Below are 21,536 nucleotides of genomic sequence, written 5' to 3' on the forward strand. Positions count from 1 at the left end.
AAATTTCAATTCAAATTAATGAAATGGTATAAAAAGTTTCTTGAAAAAGAAAATGTTACTTCAACCAAGTAGTGGTAAAATTATGCACAAAATCAAACAAACATGCAATCAAACATGTAAATGCAACAACTAACAAATTAACATTGGTGTTGAAAAAGTAAGTAACTAACCCACGGAAGTCGGTATCGACCTCCCCATACTTAAATATTGCACCGTCCTCGGTGCATGCAAAGATGTTCAAGTGGACGGGTAGCTCCAACTGACGCTTTTTCTCCAAAGAATGTGCAGATGGACTCGTCGGTCGCCCCATTCAGAAGCTTTCCCTTTCCCTTCTCGGTGGCCATCTTGAAAGAAGAGGAAAAGGAAGAAAAAGTAACCCAAAAACATAGATAGAAAACAAATAAAATATGGTTGGGTTAATGCCAAATAATGAGGGTCTCAATTACATGGTAGCTACATCATGCAAGTGAGAAAATAATAGAAGCAAATGGCATATAAATAGTGCAAAAATTACAACAATGTGAAAGAGATAATGGGTAATAAAAGACAATATAAATTCATGTCAATGCAAAAAGAGTACAAGTATCATAAAAGATTAGCATTGACTTAAATAATATTACTCAATCAGAATAAAACAAGTCATGAAGCACCAGAGTAATGCAAGAGATATTCAACAGTTGAGCATGGAAATTCAACACCAAAAAAAAGTATCAAATTTAGAAAAGAAAATAAAAGCATGCACAAAATTAAAATGCAATGAATGAAAGTATGCAAATGCAATAAGAAAAATGGGATGAAAGAGAATAAGGGTGAGAAGTTAAAGGAATGAGGAAGAAGAATGTAAGAAAGGAGGAAGAAAGAAGAAGAAAGGAGAAGAGAACAAGAAACGAATGTGACACGCGCGCATGCATCACGCATACGCGTGAAAACCGAAGAAGACATGCGACGCGTAAGCGTCGCCCACGCGTATGCATGGGTGGCCAAACATGCACACTGACGCGTGAGCGTCAGTCACGCGTACGCGTGACTACTCGCGCGACTCCAACACCATGGCCACACAAATCTTTGTTCGAGTCACTCTTTACGCCGATTTTCATCCCCACGCGTAGGCGTTATTGATGCTTATGCGTGGTTGAAATTTCTGCAGGGGACACGTACGCGTGAGGCACGCATACGCGTGAGTTGGTCTATGTGCCTGGCACCCCTCCCGTGCGTCTACATCGCAACTCTCTGTTCAATTTCCCTTTATTTCGCACTGACATATGACGCGCGCGCGTCATCGACGCTTACGCGTCGAGTGCAAATTTTTTTTGACTTATTTATTGCGAAATAAAAGTAAATATGCAGAACTGGAAATTAAGACCGACAAAAATAAATTAAAACTAATAAAAAGGAGGATCATACCATGGTGGGTTGTCTCCCACCTAGCACTTTTAGTTAAAGTCCTTAAGTTGGACATTTGGCGAGCTCCTTGTCATGGTGGCTTGTGCTTGAACTCGTCCAGGAATCCCCACCAATGTTTGTACTTCCAACAGCCTCTGGGGTCCCAAACTAGGCGCATAAAGCCTTCAAGCAAGTTAAAGCAAGTGACAAGGCCCCAAGAGTGTTGATTGCTAGAATGAATTTTGGGGTCCCAAACCTTGCTTTTGCATCCGTCTTCTTGTTGATAATCATTTTTTCACTTGGGTGGTGAACAATCGAAATTCTCACTGAGACATCCAAACAACCTCCTAGACCCATTCAATTGAGACTTATACTAACCATTGCACTTAGACCTTGAACATCCAACCATAACGAACCTAGGATTGTGATGCCAACCACTAACCATCTCTCTTTTACTATTAAAACCACAAAGAGCTCTGAGTTGTCCATCCGTCTAAAAGAAACCAAATTCAAGTGGAATGAGAAAGCTAAGGGATATGAATTTTACCCACTTGAATGTTGTATTGGATGGTAATGGCTTTGGGAGGGAGGTCTCCAACAACTTTGGCAAGGTGATTTCAAGCTCCATTCCCTTGTGCTCTTCCTTGACAACTTCCATCTCTTTACAAGCCCTTCAATTTCAACCTCTTCCTCTTGGTAGCTTTCTTCCAATTCAATCTTTTCTTCATCGCTTACTAAGGGCATGGAAGGTTGTGCCCCTTCTTCTTTAATCTCCATGTCAAGTCTAGTGGGAGAGGGTTCAATTGTAGATAAGAACTCATCAATGATTGAGTCCATCTCTTGATCATCCCCTTCAAAGTCTTCAACCATGATATGCCTTGGAGGTTGTACACCCTCCTCAACATCAATTTCAAATGTCTTGGAAGGAGACTCTATGACTTGAGTTTCCCGTGGAGGTTCCGCATCTCCTAAGTCTTCAACCACTTCCTCTTCTTCTATAATTTCGGCTTTCTCCACTTGCTTTAATACAAAATCGAACTCCTCCTTGATGCCTTCCCTCACCAATTCTTCAGCTACTCCTTCATCTTCAAGGGTCTCTACTTCCACATTTTGGGCCTCCTCTTCCTTCTCTTGAAGTATAGATGCATGAATCCGATCCATTAAGTCCCTTAGACGATCCCTTCTCTCTTGTTCCATGTCAATAGCATAATTGGGCTCATGTGGCTCTTGGATTGATGGATATGGTTGTTCTTCCATAAAGGGTGGTGGTGTACTAGAGCTTGAGGTTTAAGTATTCGAGGTAGATGATTGATCCATGCGGGATATAAAAACTTGAATAGTAGAGGTTAGACCAGTGAAAGCAGAGGTAAGTGTGGTTTAAAGCTCTAATTGCCCTGGGCGAATAACATTAAGGGTGTTGTCATCTAGTGGAGGTTGGGTTCATTATTTTAGAGAAAGAGTTCATAGTGGGAAGGTGGTTCTTCTCGGTAAGGATATGGAGATGGTGAATATTGAGGTGGTGGTTCTGGGTATGGTTCATATGGTGGTTGGTGTGGTGGGTAAGGGTTGGGGTCATATGGAGGTGAATGGTTGTAGGTGGCTTGTGAGTATGGTGGTTCAAAGCTATGTTGAGGAGGTGGTTCGTAAGCATATGGTGGGGGCTTGTTGGTAACTACAAGGGGGTCCACCATAGCTATTAGATTGATATGCATCTTCGAATGGCTCTTGCTCATAGTAATTTGGTTGAGGTTGGTTGTCACGAAAAGGTCCACCATAACCATTGTCTTGGGATGCATCGTAGAACGGTCGTTGCCCATGGCACATTGGAGGAGGTTGTTATCAAGAGGGTTGATCAAATCCATGTGGCTCCTCCCATCTTTGATTGTTCTGACCTCGATGCATGTTCTCATTATAGCTTCCGTTCCCTACAACATAATTTGAACCAAACTCATAGCGAAAGGGGTAACAATTCATAGTAGCAAGTAAAAACAAAACTAATAAGAATTAATGAAAATAAACTCTTAAAACTAGAAACACTAACAAAGAAACGAAAAAGCAAAATTATGCACAATATTCACAATAACCAATAATAAGGCACACGTTTGCAATTCTCCAACAACGGTGCCATTTTGATGAACGGATTTTTGCTAGTAAAGAATTCACAATAAATTCTCGTTGCTAGTATAGTTTCTAAACCAACAAAGAATCATTTCATACAAAAATTTGTTTGTCACTAAAGCAAACCCAATAAAAATAAACCAAAGTATTTAAACCTCGGGTCGTCTCTCAAGGAATTGCAGGGAAGTGTACTTATAATTGGTTATGAGATTGTATCCTTTTGGGGTTTTAAATAAGGAACAAGAAAAGTAAATTGCAACAATTAAACTAATAGCTAATAGAGCTCTTGGCAAGGTATGAGAATTAGAAGTCCTATCCTAGCTATCCTTATCAATTGTGACATCAATTGTCCATTGCTACCACTTAGTTAACCTCTAACAATGAAGGAAAGTCATGTGGATGAATCAATTTGACTCCTCAAGTCCTAGTCAACTCCTAAGGAAAGACTAGCTTTAGAGGGATCCAAATCAACTAGCAACTTTCAACTATCAATCAACAAAGGAGTTTGATAACTCAAGAGTCTCTAATTACTCAACCAAAGCCAAAAAGAGAGAAATCTACACTAAAATCCAACTAAGCATATTATCAAACACTTGGAAGGCACAACATAAAAGCATAGAAAAGTAATAAGAGATAATAAAATCCAAACAACCAATTGCAAGCATCAATAACACAAATAGAAGAAAGCAATCATAAATATGAAGTACCTCAAATTGCATTAATATGGAAATTGAATCTAACATGGAGAAGTCATAATCTAAATTGGGAAAATAGAGAAATCAATAAGAGAAATAAATAAACCAAACTATTAGAACAAATAAAAGTAGAAGAGAAACTAAATTGAAATAGAGTAAAGATCTAAAATTGAAAATAGCTAAACCTAAGAATCCTAAAATTATGTGAATAATGAGAAGTGTGAATGTATGAATGTGATTCCCCCACTCTGCAGCCTTTAATCTCTATTTTTGGGCTTAGAACCGGGCCAAAAACAGCCCAGAAATTGCCCCCAGCATTTTCTGATACGTCCAGCATGTGACTCTGTCACGCGTACGCGTCGCCCACGCATACGCATCGCTTGTCTGCCGCACTATCCATGCGTACGCGTCATCCATGCGTATGCATCACCTAACAGCAAAGCAACTATGTCAAGTTTTATATCATTTTGAAGCCCCGGATGTTAGCTTTCCAACACAACTAGAACCGCCTCATTTTAACCTCTGTAGCTCAAGTTATGATCGATTTAGTACGAAGAGGTCAGGCTTGACAGCTCAGCAATTCCTTCATTTTCTTGTATTCCTTCCACTTTTGTATGCTTCATTTCCATCCTCTAAGCCATTCCTGCCCTATAAACCCTAAAAACACTTAACACACAACTCAAGGGATTGAATGGTAATAAGAGAGGATTAAACATAGCAAAATTAAGGCCAAAGAAGCATGTGTTCAATCATAGCACAAAATTAGGAAGGAAAATGTAAAACATGCGAATTTTATGAATAAGTGTGAGAATAATCGATCGAATCCGCTCAATCCAATACAAAATAAACCGTAAAATAGCAGTTTATCAATGCTCCTACAGTTCATTCTCCTTGATGATCCTTCTTAAAACGCCACAGTCAAGGTCGAATCTTCCGGATCGGAAGATGCTGCGCCTTAGATTCTAGGCTCTACCACAGAGACCCTAATCTCCGCGTAAATTGGCTGAATTGATGTCTCGAGAAGTCCCCAACGAAGTTGTGGATTAGCCGTCTGAGAGACGTATATTTAAGCTGGTGGTTTATCATTTTCCGATGAAAGACGCACTCTAAACCCATGTAGAATGTGATAACCTTATGCCAGTTCAATGCATTCATATTGATGAAGAATGAATATACATCTTAGAATTAACCAAACACGGATCGAAGAGAAACAGTAGTACTTTTATTAATTCATAGGACTCATCAAGGCTCCTCCCCTCAACCTAGGAGGTTTGGAAACTCATATTGAAAGTAAAATACAATGTGTAATTCGAATGGTCTGTGTTCTTTGGGAGCTGGACTCCTGGAAGGGGGCAGAAAACTGGCGTTGGACGCTAGTTTTGGGCCTTCTAATCTGAAGCAAAGTATAAACTATTATATATCGATGGAAAGCTTTGGAAGTTAGCTTTCCATAGCCATTGAAAACACTCCATTTGGACTTTGATAGCTCTAGAAATGCTCTTATGAGTGCAGATAGGTTAGATCCGGACAGTTTTGGCATAGTATGGACTATTATATATTAGTAGCTTTTTGCTTCTGAATAGTTTTGGCATCTCACTATCCATTGAAACTTAGAATGGTTGGCATCTTTAGGAACTTAGAATCCATATGATATCATTGATTCTCCGAGTTAGGTTCTTTTTTATTCTTGAACACATCTTTTAGAGTCTTGGTCGTGACCCTAAGCACTCTGTTTTCCAGTATTACCACCGGATACATTCATGCCACATACACTTTTACTGGGTGAATCTTTTCAGATTGTGATTCAGCTTTGCTAGAATCCCCAGATAGAGGTGTCCAGAGTTCTTAAGCACACTCTTTTTGCTTTAGACCACGACTTTAACCGTTCAGTATCAAGCTTTTCACTTAACACCTTCACGCCACAAGCACATGGTTAGGGACAGCTTGTTTGAGCCGCTTAGGCCAGGATTTTATTCCTTTGGGCCCTCCTATCCATTGATGCTCAAAGCCTTGGATCCTTTTACCCTTGCCTTTTGGTTTAAAGAGCTCTTGGCTTTTTCTGCTTGCTTATTTTTTTTCTTTTTATTTTTCGTCACTTTTTTTTTGCATGCAAGCTTTTTCTTTTTCTTTTTGCTGTTTTTTCTTGCTTCAAGGATCAATTTTTGGATTTTTCAGATTACCAATAATACTTTTCCTTTTTCCTTATTCTTTCAAGAGCCAAAATTCTAAAATTACAACTTTAAATATGCACTGTTTATTCATATATTCAGAAAACAAAAGCAATGACACCACATCAACATAATTAAACTATTCTTATTTTAAATTTGAAATTCATGCATCTCTCTCAATTCTTTTCAATTAAAATTTTCTTTTTTAAGCAAGATGAGAGATATATGGAACATTTTATAACTCTAAGGCATAAATGCAAATGCAAATGCAACAAGAACAAGAGAACAGACAGAAAAACATAACAGAAAATAGAAAAAATAATAGGAAAAGGGTGTAAAGAGAATGAATCCATCTTTAATGGTGGCGGCTAGTGCTCCTCCTTGAAGATCTAATGTGATGCTTGATCTCTTCAATGTCACTCCTTTGCTTTTGTCGAGGCGGCTACACAGGCTCATGTGCATGCTTTCTAGTTTGCTCCATCCTCTTCTTGTGGGGCAGATGCCTTTCCCTTTCTCTTCCTTGAGGTTTCACCAGTCTTTGGTGCCATACTTAGGAGTGGTAGAAGTCAAAAAGCAAAGCTTTTGTAACACCAAACTTAAGAGTTTTGCTCATCCTTGGGCAAATATGACCAATGGGGAAGAATAGGGTAGAAGAAGGTGGGGTAGGTGGAGCTTCTGTGGGACCTACTGGTCTTGAGAGGCTAGAAAATCCAGATTCATTGATTCTCTGCATTGGCGTTTGAACGCCCAGGGGCTGCTCCTTGGCTGGTGTTCAACGCCAGCAATGCTACCCATTTGGGGTGTTGAACGCTTAGCCAGAGAACCCTGGCTAGCATTCAACTTTGATAACACTCCATCCAAAGTATTTTGTTTTCTCTGTTGAATAATTCTGTCTCTATTCTGACTGCTGCACTTGATAATGAACATAAAAACAAAACTTTAAAGAAAAACAAAATGAAAGAAAATAGAAATTATTAATTAAGTAGGGTTGCCTCCCAACAAGCGCTTTTTTAATGTCATTAGCTTGACAGACAGCTCCTTTCAAGGAGGAAGATAGTCATAGAGGAATAAATCAATACTCCTTACTGGGAGCTTCCTTCCTGTGCTCTCATGGATTAGCTTAAGATGCTCAAGAGACAGGATCTTGTTCACTACCTCATGCAGGGTTGGGCTTACAGCCATATGCTGGTGTCCCTTTTTGCTACTTCCCTCTTTCATGGTGAATACCATGATGAGATAAGTGATCATTGCCATTTTCCATGGTGAAAAGTGATGAGCGGATAATTTATATGCTTTTTGGCATTGTTTTTACATAATTTTTAGTATGATTTAGTTAGTTTTTAGTATAATTTTATTAGTTTTTAAATAAAAATCACATTTCTGGACTTTACTATGAGTTTGTGTATTTTTTTGTGATTTTAGGTATTTTCTGGCTAAAATTGAGGTACTTCAGCAAAAATCAGATTCAGAGGTTGAAGAAGGACTGCAGATGTTGTTGGATTCTGACCTCCCTGGACTCAAAGTGGATTTTCTGGAGCTACAGAACTCCAAATGGCGCGCTCTTAATTGCGTTGGAAAGTAGACATCCAGGGCTTTCCAGCAATATATAATAGTCCATACTTTTCCCGAGTTTAGATGACGCAAACTGGCGTTCAATGCCAGTTCCATGTTGCATTCTGGAGTTAAACGCCAGAAACAGGTTGCAGAGTGGAGTTAAACGCCAGAAACAGGTTACAAACTGGCGTTCAACTCCAAGAGAAGCCTCACACATGTAAAGCTCAATGCTCAGCCCAAGCACACACCAAGTGGGCCCCGAAAGTAGATTTCTGCATCATTTACTCATTTCTGTAAACCCTAGTAACTAGTTTAGTATAAATAGGACTTTTTATTATTGTATTCGAAGTCTTAGTTACTCCGGTTCCCCTTTGGGGCCGAGACCAATGAACTCAATTATCACTTATGTATTTTCAACGGTAGAGTTTCTACACACTATAGATTAAGGTGTGGAGCTCTACTGTTCCTCATGAATTAATGCAAAGTACTATTGTTTTTCTATTCAATTCAAGCTTATTCCTATTCTAAGATATTCATTCGCACCCAAGAACATGATGAATGTGATGATTATGTGACGCTCATCACCATTCTCACCTATGAACGCGTGCCTGACAACCACTTCCGTTCTACATGAAGATGATATAGAATGAGTATCTCTTAGATATCTACTACAGGGGACCGAGTCCGAGATATTAGAGTCTTCGTAGTATAATTTAGAACCCATGGACGGCCATTCCTGAGATCCGAAAAGTCTAAACCTTGTCTGTGGTATTCCAAGTACGATCTGGGAAGGGATGGCTGTGACGAGCTTCAAACTCGCGAGTGCTGGGCGTAGTGACAGACGCAAAAGGATAGTAAATCCTATTCCAGTATGATCGAGAACCGACAGATGATTAGCCATACAGTGACAGCGCATTGGACAATTTTCACAGAGAGGAGGGATGTAGCCATTGACAACGGTGATGCCCAACATACAGCTTGCCATGGAAGGGAGTAGGAATGATTGGATGAAGACAGCAGGAAAGCAGAGGTTCAGGAGGAACGAAAGCATCTCTATACGCTTATCTGAAATTCTCACCAATGAATTACATAAGTATCTCTATCCTAGTTTATATTTTATTTATATTTATTATCAATTCACCATAACCATTTGAATCCGCCTGACTGAGATTTACAAGGTGACCATAGCTTGCTTCAGGCCGACAATCTCCGTGGGATCGACCCTTACTCACGTAAGGTTTATTACTTGGACGACCCAGTGCACTTGCTGGTTAGTTGTGCGAAGTTGTGACAAAGTGTGATTCACGTTTGAGAGCACCAAGTCTTTGGCGCCATTGTTGATTATCACAATTTCATGCACCAAGTTTTTGGCGCCGTTGCCGGGGATTGTTCGAGTTTGGACAACTGACGGTTCATCTTGTTGCTCAGATTGGGTAATTTTATTTTTAAGCTTTTTTATTTCTTATTTTCGAAAATAATATATAAAAAAATATCTTCTTTTTCTTTTTCCCCAAAATAATTTTCGAAAAAATCAAAATAATTTAATAAAATCATAAAAAGCAAAAATTTTGTGCTTCCTATTTGAGTCTAGTGTCAATTTTTAAGTTTGGTGTCAATTGCATATTTTTTATTTTCATAAAAATTTTCAAAAACTCATGCATAATGTTCTTCATGATCTTCAAGTTGTTCTTGATGATCTTCTTTGTTTGATCTTTGCATTTTCATATTTTCTGTCTTTTCTTGTTTTTCATATGCATTTTCAATTTGTTAGTGTGTAAACATTAAAAATTTTTAAGTTTGGTGTCTTGCATGTTTTTATTTTCTTGAAAATTTTTCAAAATAAGTTCTTGATGTTAATCATGATCTTCAAAGTGTTCTTGGTGTTCATCTTGACATTCATAGTGTTCTTGCATGCATTCATTGTTTTGATCTTGAATTCTCATGTTTTGAGTCTTTTAATTGTTTTTCTCTTTCTTCATTAAAAATTCAAAAATCAAAAAAATATCTTTCCCTTATTCTCTCATAAATTTTCGAAAATTTGGTTTGATTTAGTCAAAAAGTTTTTAAATTTAATTGTTTCTTATGAGTCAAATCAAATTTTCATCTTTAAAAATTATATCTTTTTCAAAAATCAAATCTTTTTTATTTTTCTTTTATGATTTTTGAAAATTTCAAAATGATTTTCAAAAATCTTTTTCTTATTTTTATCTCATATTTTCGAAATTAATACTAACTTTTAATATTTTGATTTAAAAATCTCAAGTTGTTACTTGCCTATTAAGAAAGGTTCATTCTTTAAATTTTAAAATCCTATCTTTTAGTTTCTTGTTGGTCAAGTAATCAACTTTAATTTTCAAAAATCAAATCTTTTTAATTTCCTTTTTAAATCTTTTTCAAATTAAATTTCAATCATATCTTTTTCAATTTCAATCATATCTTTTCAAAATCAATTTCAAAATCTTTCATAACTTCTCACTCTTTCAAATTTGATTTTCAAATCTTTTTCAATTAACCACTTAACTTTTTGTTTGATTTTAAAAGTTTACTATTTCAATCATATCTTTTTCAAAACTACCTAATTACTTTTCTCTCTCCTGATTTTCGAAAATCACCTCCCTCTTTTTCAAAAATCTTTTTAATTAATTAATTGTTTCTTCTAACTTTTTCGAATACTAATTAATAAATAAAATAACAACAAAAATATTTTTCTTTTTTTCTTCTTCTAATTTTTGAAATTCTCTCCCTCTCATCTCTTTCTAATTATTTTATCTATCTACTAACACTTCTCTTCTTCTCAAGAATTCGAACCCACTCTTCCCCTCTGTGTTTGGATTCTTATCTTTTCCTTCTTATATTCTTTTCTTCTTATACTTACATAAGGAATCTCTATACTGTGACATAGAGGATTCCATATTTTCTTTTCTGTTTTCTTCTTTTTCATATGAGCAGGAACAAGGATAAGAACATTCTTGTTGAAGCTGATCCTGAACCTGAAAGGACTCTGAAGAGGAAGCTAAGGGAAGCTAAAGCACAACTCTCTGGAGAAAATCTGACAGAAATTTTCGAAAAAGAAGGAGACATGGCCGAAAATAATAACAATGCAAGGAAGATGCTTGGTGACTTTACTGCACCAAATTCTAATTTACATAGAAGAAGCATCTCAATCCCTGCCATTGGAGCAAACAATTTTGAGCTGAAACCTCAATTAGTTTATCTGATGCAACAGAACTGCAAAATTTATGGACTTCCATCAGAAGATCCTTTTCAGTTCTTAACTGAATTCTTGCAGATCTGTGATACTGTTAAGACCAATGGGGTTGATCCCGAGGTCTACAGGCTTATGCTTTTCTCGTTTGCTGTAAGAGACAGAGCTAGAATATGGTTGGACTCTCAACCTAAGGATAGCCTGAACTCTTGGGATAAGCTGGTCACGGCTTTCTTAGCCAAGTTCTTTCCTCCTCAAAAGCTTAGTAAGCTTAGAGTGGATGTTCAAATCTTCAGACAAAAAGAAGGTGAATCCCTCTATGAAACTTGGGAGAGATACAAGGAACTGACCAAAAAGTGTCCTTTTGACATGCTTTCAGAATGGACCATCCTGGATATATTCTATGATGGTCTGTCTAAATTATCAAAGATGTCGTTGGACCATTCTTCAGGTGGATCCATTCACCTAAAGAAAACACCTGCAGAAGCTCAAGAACTCATTGACATGGTTACAAATAACCAGTTCATGTACACTTCTGAAAGGAATCCTGTGAGTAATGGGACGCCTATGATGAAGGGAGTTCTTGAAATTGATACTCTGAATGCCATATTGGCTCAGAACAAAATATTGACTTAGCAAGTCAATATGATCTCTCAGAGTCTGAATGGATTGAAGGAATCATCCAACAGTACTAAAGAGGCATCTTCTGAAGAAGAAGCTTATGATCCTGAAAACCCTGCAATAGTAGAGGTGAATTACATGGGGAACCCTATGGAAACACCTATAATCCCTCATGGAGAAATCATCCAAATTTCTCATGGAAGGATCAACAAAAGCCTCAACAAGGCTTTAATGATGGTGGAAGAAACATGTTTAGCAATAGCAAGCCTTTTCCATCATCCACTCAGCAACAGACAGAGAATTCTGAGTAGAATCCATCTAGCTTAGCAAATATAGTCTCTGATCTATCTAAGGCCACTTTAAGTTTCATGAATGAAACAAGGTCCTCCATTAGAAATTTGGAGGTACAAGTGGGCCAACTGAGTAAAAGGGTCACTGAAGAAGAAAATCCAGAAGAGAGAGTGCAAGGCCATTGATTTGACCATCATGGCCGAACCTACAAGGGAGGAGGAGGACATGAATCCTAGTGAGGAAGACTTTCTGGGACGTTCAGTGACCAATAAGGAGTTTCCCTTTGAGGAACCAAAGGAATCTGAGGCTCATCTAGAGACCATAGAGATTCCATTGAACCTCCTTCTGCCCTTCATGAGCTCTGATGAGTATTCTTCTTCTGGAGAGAATGAAGACGTCACTGAAGAGCAAGTTTCTAAGTACCTTGGTGCAATCATGAAGCTGAATGCCAAATTATTTGGTAATGAGACTTGGGAAGATAAACCTCCCTTGCTCACCAATGAACTGAATGCATTAGATAGGCAGAAATTACCTCAAAAGAAACAGGATCCTGGCAAATTCTTAATACCCTGTACCATAGGCACCATGACCTTTGAGAAGGCTCTGTGTGACCTGGGGTCAGGCATAAACTTAATGCCACTTTCTGTAATGGATAAACTTGGGATCCTTGAGGTGCAAGCTGCCAGAATCTCTTTAGAGATGGCAGACAACTCAAGAAAACAGGCTTATGGACAAGTAGAGGACGTGTTAGTAAAGGTTGAAGGCCTTTACATCCCTGCTGATTTCATAATCCTAGACACTGGGAAGGATAAGGATGAATCCGTCATCCTTGGAAGACCCTTCCTAGCCATAGCAAGAGCTGTGATTTATGTGGACAGAGGAGAGTTGGTCCTTCAACTGAATGAGGACTACCTTGTGTTTAAGACTCAAGGTTCTCCTTCTGTAACCATGGAGAGGAAGCATGAAAAGCTTCTCTCACTGCAGAGTCAACCAAAGCCCCCATAGTTAAACTCTAAGTTTGGTGTTGGGAGGCCACAACCAAACTCTAAGTTTGATGTTGAACCCCCACATTCAAGCTCTAAGTTTGGTGTTGGGAGGTTCCAACCTTGCTCTGATTATCTGTGAGGCTCCATGAGGGCTCACTGTTAAACTATTGACATTAAAGAAGCGCTTATTGGGAGGCAACCCAATGTTATTTAATCACATCTATTTTATTTTCTTTTTGTTATTTCGTGTTTTAATAGGTTGATGATCATGTGGAGTCACAAAAACTACTGAAAAATCAAAAACAGAATGAAAAATAGCATTAAAAATAGCACACCCTGGAGGAGGAGCATTCTGGCGTTTAAACGCCAGAAACAAGCATCTACCTGGCGTTAAATGCCAGAAATAGGCTACCTTTGGGCGTTTAACGCCAGAAACAAGCAGCAGTCTGGTGTTAAATGCCAGGATTGCACAGCAAGGGCGATTTACACGCCTAATTGGAGCAGGGATGTTAAGTCCTTGGCCCACTGAATCTGTGGATCCCACAGGATCCCCACCACTTCTTCTCTCCTCTTCACACATTTTCATAACTCTCTTCCACAAATACCCCTCACCAATCACCTCAATCACTCTTCCCCATTACCTCTTCTTCCTCATACAACCACCTAAACCCCCCTGGCCGAACCATCAACACACCTCCATCTCTTCTTCTTCTCATCCTTTCTTTCTTCTTTTGCTCGAGGACGAGCAAACATTTTAAGTTTGGTGTGGAAAAAGCATTGCTTTTTTTTTTCATAACCACTAATGCTTCAAGGGATGCACTTCCCTCCACAAAACTATTGGGAGCAAATCAACACTTCCCTAGGAGAAATAAGTTCCAACATGGGACAACTAAGGATGGAGCACCAAGAGCACTCCATCATCCTCCATGAAATTAGAGAAGATCAAAGAGCTATGAGGGAGGAGCAACAAAGGCAAGGAAGAGACATAGAGGAGCTCAAAAGCACCATTGGTTCTTTAAGAAGAGGAAGACGCCACCCTCACTAAGGTGGACTCATTTCTTAATATCCTTGTCTATTTATTTTACTGTTTTTTGATTTTTTGAGCTTTATGTTTTATTTATGTTTGTGTCTTTACTACATGATCACTAGTGTCTAAGTGTCTATGCCTTAAAGTTGTGAATGTCCTATGAATCCATCACCTTTCTTAAATGAAAAATGTTTTAATTATAAAAGAACAAGAAGTACATGGTTTCCAATTCATCCTTAAAACTAGTTTAATTATTTTGATGTGGTGACAATACTTTTTGTTTTCTGAATGAATGCTTGAACAGTGCATATGTCTTTTGAATTTGTTGTTTATGAATGTTAAATATGTAGGCTCTTGAAGAATAAGGAAAAAGGAGAAAAGTTATTTGATGATCTGAAAAATCATAAAAATGATTCTTGAAGCAAGAAAAAGCAGTGAATATACAAAAGCTTGCGAAAAAAGAGAACCAAAAGAAAAGAAAAATGGCGAAAAAAAAGAGAAAGAAAAAGAAAAAGCAAGCTGAAAAAGCCAAAAGCTCTTTAAACCAAAAGGCAAGAGCAAAAAAGCCAATAACCCTTAAAACCAAAAGGCAAGGGTAATAAAAAGGATCCAAGGCTTTGAGCATCAGTGGATAGGAGGGCCTAAAGGAATAAAATCCTGGCTTAAGCGGCTAAACCAAGCTGTCCCTAACCATGTGCTTGTGGCGTGAAGGTGTCAAGTGAAAACTTGAGACTGAGCGGTTAAAGTCAAGGTCCAAAGCAAAAACAGAGTGTACTTAAGAACCCTAGACACCTCTAATTGGGAACTTTAGCAAAGGTAAGTCACAATCTGAAAAGGTTCACCCAGTTTTGTGTCTGTGGCATTTATGTATCCGGTGGTAATACTGGAAAACAAAGTGCTTAGGGCCACGGCCAAGACTCATAAAGTAGTTGTGTTCAAGAATCAACATACTGAACTAGGAGAATCAATAATACTATCTGAACTCTGAATTTCTATAGATGCCAATCATTCTGAACTTCAATGGATAAAGTGAGATGCCAAAACTATTCAAGAGGCAAAAAGCTACAAGTCCCGCTCATCTGATTGGAGCTAAGTTTCATTGATATTTTGGAATTTATAGTATATTCTCTTCTTTTTATCCTATTTGATTTTCAGTTGCTTGGGGACAAGCAACAATTTAAGTTTGGTGTTGTGATGAGCGGATAATTTATACGCTTTTTGGCATTGTTTTTACATAGTTTTTAGTATGATTTAGTTAGTTTTTAGTATAATTTTATTAATTTTTAAATAAAAATCACATTTCTGGACTTTACTATGAGTTTGTGTATTTTTTTGTGATTTCAGGTATTTTCTGGCTGAAATTGAAGGACTTGAGCAAAAATCAGATTCAGAGGTTGAAGAAGGACTGCAGATGCTGTTGGATTCTGACCTCCCTGCACTCAAAATGAATTTTCTAGAGCTACAGAACTCCAAATGACGCGCTCTCAATTGTGTTGGAAAGTAGACATCCAGGGCTTTCCAGCAATATATAATAGTCTATACTTTGTCCGAGTTTAGATGACGAAAACTGGCGTTCAACGCCAGTTCCATGTTGCATTCTGGAGTTAAACGCTAGAAACAGGTTGCAAAGTGGAGTTAAACGCCAGAAACAGATTACAAACTGGCCTTCAACTCCAAGAGAAGCCTCTACACGTGTAAAGCTCAATGCTCAGCCCAAGCACACACCAAGTGGGTCCCATAAGTGGATTTCTGCATCATTTACCCATTTCTGTAAACCCTAGTAACTAGTTTAGTATAAATAGGACTTTTTATTATTGTATTCGAAGTCTATCCCACCACAAAACAGACAAAAGTTGGTTCCACAAAGAGTATGTGGGATCTATGCTGATTATAGTCATTATACTGACGAATGTCCGCAGCTCCAACAGGAAGACAACACTGTGGCAGCCACTCACAACTTCCATGACCGCCCGAATCAAGGATACAATCAACAAGGTGGCAACTACAACCAAGGTGGCAACTATAACCACGTATGGCAGGACAACTCCAAACAAGGTTGGAGAGATAACTCTAACCATAGCTGGAGGGACAACTATAACAGAGGAGGCAGAGATAACAATGGAAACCAGAGGTGGAATAACAATAACAACAACAGACACAGAATCAAAACCAACCTTACAGAGCACCTCACCTAAGACAGTCCCAAGGACCCCATCACAACCAACAAAAGGATCCTCATATCATTTATTCCAATTCCTTATCAAATGACGAGATGCTCCGTTCTCTTGCACAAGGATAACATGACATGCAGACGCAGCTGAACTCTACTTTAAATGGTCTGACTGCCACTTTACAAGCTCTCGTCTCCCGGTTAGATTTATCACCTAATTCCACCAATCAACCTTCCAGCTCCAGTGGAATTCCTTCTCAACCCCTACCTAATCCCAAAGGTGGCATCAATGCCATCACTTTAAGGTCCGGAACCACATTGCAAGAGAGGAACCAGGAGGAGCCAAGCTCACCAGAACACGTCCTAGCTGAGGATGTGGTGAAAGTGGAAGATGCTGAAGAGGAAGAGGACGTGCAAAACATAGTTGAAGAAGAAGCAGCTCAACCATAGAATGAAACACCAAAGGATGCAGAAGCTGCAAATAACGCCCTCCCTATCCCATTCCCACAACTTGCAAGGAAGCCTAGAAAGCAAATGGAACTTGATCCCAAAATAGTAGAAATATTCAAAAAGGTTGAGGTAACGGTTTCCCTTTTTGATGTTATTCAGAAGGTACCTAAATACGCAAAGTTTCTAAAAGATTTGTGCATACATAAAGATAAAATTAATGAATTAGAAACTATTCCTTTAGGTAGTTCTATATCTGCTTTAATGGGAGGTATACCTGAAAAATGTAGTGATCCAAGTCCATGTATGGTTAATTGCACCATTGGAGGTGTAATTTTTTTGATTGCATGTGTGATTTAGGAGCGTATGTTAGTATAATGTCTTTGTTTATATATGATACTTTGAGGCTCCCTCCCTTAAAAAGGTCGGCAGCTCGTTTTTTGTTAGCAGATAAAAGCATTATTATAGTAGTTGGAATTGCTGAAGTTGTATTAGTGAGCATTAAGGGGTTCACATTTCCCATTGACTTCTATATCCTGGAAATGCCCCCTAATGACTCAGGAAGACCATCATCAATCCTGCTTGGAAGACCATTCCTGAAAACTTCAAAGTTCAAGCTGGATGCATTCTTGGGAACTTACTCCTTTGAGATAGATGGAAGAACAATGAGTTTCAGTTTAAATGAAGCTATGAAGCACCCTCCAGAAGATCATTCTATCTTCCAGTACGACATCATTGATGAAACTGTAGCTGAAGTTCACCAAGAAGAAATAGAAGAGAAGCATATAGAGCAAGGTCCAAGTGTGGGGACACCCTCTGAACATAATGAAGACCCTTTACCATTATCACCAGCCCCGGATGATCCAGAACCTAGCCATGAAAAGAAATTAGAATTAAAGCCCCTCCCTCCACACCTCAAGTATGCTTACCTTGAGGATAAGCAGAAGTTTCCAGTTATCATTGCAAGGGAACTCACTTCCCAAAAAGAAGAACAACTGCTTAATATGCTAAGAAAACATAAGAAAGCAATTGGATGGAGCTTGGCGGATATAGTAGGCATCAGCCCTCAAGTTTGTGAGCACAAAATATTCTTAGAAGAGGGAGCAAAGCCTGTCCGTCAGCCTCAAAGAAGATTGAATCCCACCATCTTAGAAGTTGTCAAGAAAGAAGTAACCAGACTACTTGAAGCAGATATCATTTACCCCATCTCAGACAGTGAATGGGTCAGTCCAGTACAAATGGTACCCAAGAAGTCTGGAGTCACAACAATAATAAATGAGCATGGAGAGCTCCTGACAACTAGAGTGCAAAATTCATGGAGAGTTTGCATTGACTATAGGCATCTCAACCAAGCCACTCGCAACGATCATTACCCCTTGCCATTCATTGATCAGATGCTTGATTGCCTGTCAGGTAAATCCCATTACTGCTTTATAGATGGTTATACAGCTACTTTCAAATTCATACAGCTCCCGAAGATCAGGAAAAGACTATGTTTACATGTCCTTTTGGAACGTATGCTTATAAGAGAATGCCCTTTGGCTTATGCAATGCACCAGCTACTTTCCAAAGGTGCATGATGAGTCTTTTCTCTGATCTTATTGAGAACTGTATGGAGGTTTTTATGGATGATTTTAGCATATATGGTGACTTATTTAGCCTTTGCTTGGATAGTTTATCTAGAGTGTTAGACAGATGTGTTAGTTCAAACCTTGTATTAAATTTTGAGAAATGTCATTTTATAGTAAAACAAGGAATCGTACTAGGACATGTTGTGTCTAATACTGGCATTTTTGTAGATCCAGCAAAGGTGGATGTTATTTCTAGTTTACCTTACCCCTCCTCTGTGAGGAAAGTCCGTTCATTCCTTGGCCATGCAGATTTTTACAGGAGATTCTAAGGACTTTAGTAAGGTAGCATTGCCTTTAACCAGATTGCTGCAGAAAGATATTGAGTTCGAGTTCAGTGTGGATTGTATGCAAGCATTTGATAAGCTGAAGATCTCCCTGACTCAAGCTCCAATTGTGAGAGGACCAGACTGGAGCCAGCCATTTGAAATTATGTGTGATGCTTCCAACCATGCAGTAGGAGCGGCGCTGGCTCAGCGCGAAGGTAAGGATCCTTTTGTAATTGCTTATGCATCTAAGACTTTAGATGTTGCTCAATCTAATTACACTACTACTGAAAAAGAGCTTCTAGCTATTGTTTTTGCTCTGGATAAATTCCGAGCCTATTTACTTGGTACCAAGGTAGTAGTGTACTCAGATCATGCAGCTCTAAAATATTTAATAGCTAAAAAGGAGTCCAAACCAAGGCTAATACGTTGGATACTGCTGCTGCAAGAATTTGATCTAGAAATTAAGGATATGAGTGGTAACCAGAATTTAGTGGCAGACCACTTGAGTCGCCTTGAGCACATTAAGGATGACTCCACTCCTATAAATGATAATTTCCCATTTGATAGCTTACATGCAGTATCTGAAGTAGTTCTTTGGTATGCACCTGTAGCTAATTATCTAGTTAGCCACACTTTTCCTCCAAATTTTACTAAGCATCAAAGAGACAAGCTGAAAAGCGAGTCCAAATATTATATATGCGATGATCCATATTTATGGAGGTGTGGTGCTAACCAGGTAATTAGACGGTGTGTGCCTCAATCAGAATTCCAGTCCATTTTAGAGGCTTGCCACTCATCTGAGAGTGGAGGACATTTTGGCCCTCAAAGAACAGCTAGAAAAATTATAGACTGTGGATTCTGGTGGCCTACTCATTTTAAAGACGCTGCTGAATTTTGTAAATCTTGTTCCCCTTGCTAAAGGTTTGGTAATATATCCAAGAGGGATGAGATGCCTCAACAGATTATGCTTTTCTGTGAAATTTTTGATGTTTGGGGCATTGACTTCATGGGTCCATTTCCAAATTCTAATGGTTACTTTTATATACTGTTAGCCGTAGATTATGTTTCTAAATGGGTGGAAGCAATTCCCACCCATATTGATGATGCTAACACTGTCGTTTCCTTGTTAGAAACCATATTATTTGTCGCTTTGGATCACCACGAGCAATCGTGAGCGATCAAGGCACCCACTTTTGTAAAAGGAGACTGACAGAATTACTCAAGAAGCATGGGATAATTCACAAAGTAGCAACAGCTTACCATCCCCAGACCAATGGGCAAGCAGAAGTCTCTAACAGAGAGATAAAATGTATTCTGGAAAAGATAGTAAAACCTCATAGGAAGGACTGGAGTGCCAGGCTACAAGATACACTCTGGGCATATAGAACATCGTACAAAACACCCATTGGGATGAGCCCCTTCCGCTTAGTATACGGAAAGGCTTGCCACCTTCCAGTAGAAGTGGAACACAAGGCTTTCTGGGCTGTGAGGGAGTACAACATGAATTTTGAGGAAGCTGGTGCCGAAAGGAAGCTGCAACTAGCAAAACTTGAGAACCTTCTCCTAGAAGCATATGACAACTCCAAGCGATACAAAGAGAAGATGAAGGCTGTCCATGACAAGCACATAAAAAGGAGAGAATTCAGACCAGGGGAGTTAGTTCTTCTTTATAACTCCAGACTAAGGCTTATGCCAGGTAAATTGAGATCAAGATGGGAAGGTCCCTACAGAGTAGAGAAGGCAGAGCCATACGGAGTTTTTCACCTGCGTCATCCTTCTAGCTCCAAATTTCTAAAGGTCAATGGACATTGCCTAAAGCTTTATCATGGTGAGAAGATGAAGGATCACAAAGAACTAGAGGTCTTCCTCTTGGAAGACCAACCAACAGAAGCATAATGAGTCTGAAGAGCGTCCAACTTAAGGACGTAAAAGCAAAGTGCTAGGTGGGAGACAACCCACCATGGTATAATCATTCCTTTTTTTATTCTTAATCTTATTTTATTTTGTTTTTACTAGTGTTCATTCATAATTTCTGCATATTCGCCTGCATTCTGCATTTGCATTCTGCATATATAATAATAAAAAAAACGCACGCGACGCATAAGCGTCGCTGACGCGTCCGCGTCATAGTTGCGTTAGGAAGAAAAGAGAATTGAACAGAAAGTCACGCGAAAGCGTGGCTCGAGGCGTGCCTTAGGCACAAATATGCCCACACGACCGCGTCGCTAACGCGTCCGCGTCATTTTGAAAAGTAGCCTCCCCACACGTCCGCGTCAACCATGTGAACGCGTGCCCCTAAAAATCGACGTAAAAGAGGTGTATGGCAGCAAGTTACGATGGAGCTGGGCTGGAATGATGCTGGAAGCACAGGCCCTATCACGCGACTGCGTGCCCCACGCGTCCACGTCGTTCTGCAAAATATGGCCATTCACGCGATCTCGTCACCCACGCGAACGCGTCACCCTAAATTTTGGCAAAATGAGTTTGAAATAGAGAGTTGCGCGAACGCGAGGCTGCTCTCGTGCCACTAGCACGAATCAAGTCACGCAACCGCATGACCCACGCATCCGCGTCACGTGAGAAACATCGCACACCACGCGACCGCGTGACTCACGCGTCCGCGTCATACGCAGCGCACAGATTATCCAGATTAGCCAAATATCATATCTTTTCTTCCCCAAATCCTAATTTTTCTTTTTCCCTTCTTATTTCTTTCTTTTCCCTTCTTCCTTCTCTATTCTTTCTCACCTTTTACTCTCTCCTCCCTTATTTTTTTACATCCATTCTCAAGGATCTTTTCCTTTTTTCTTTTTACTTTTCCATTATTACTTTTATTTATGTTTATGTTTTCTTTTCCTTTTTCTTTTTACTTTCATTATCTATATTTTCTTTTTCTTTCTCTTTCCTTTTATTCCTTTAATTGGTGTTAGAAATTTAATTAGTTGATTATTTTCTTCTATATTTTACTTGTGCA

General features: G+C 38.9%; 1 non-coding gene across 1 annotated transcript; it reads right to left on the minus strand.

Annotated features, from left to right (window-relative positions):
• Nucleotides 1-11,390: 11,390 nt before the first annotated feature.
• LOC148548926 (small nucleolar RNA R71) lies at nt 11,391-11,498 on the minus strand. The gene has a single exon (XR_015897020.1). It is a non-coding gene; the product is annotated as a small nucleolar RNA R71 (small nucleolar RNA).
• Between the last annotated feature and the right edge of the window lie 10,038 nt (nt 11,499-21,536).

The sequence above is a fragment of the Arachis ipaensis genome, chromosome B8 (assembly GCF_059453495.1).
Source record: "Arachis ipaensis isolate K30076 ecotype BB chromosome B8, ASM5945349v1, whole genome shotgun sequence".
Classification (NCBI taxonomy): domain Eukaryota; kingdom Viridiplantae; phylum Streptophyta; class Magnoliopsida; order Fabales; family Fabaceae; genus Arachis; species Arachis ipaensis.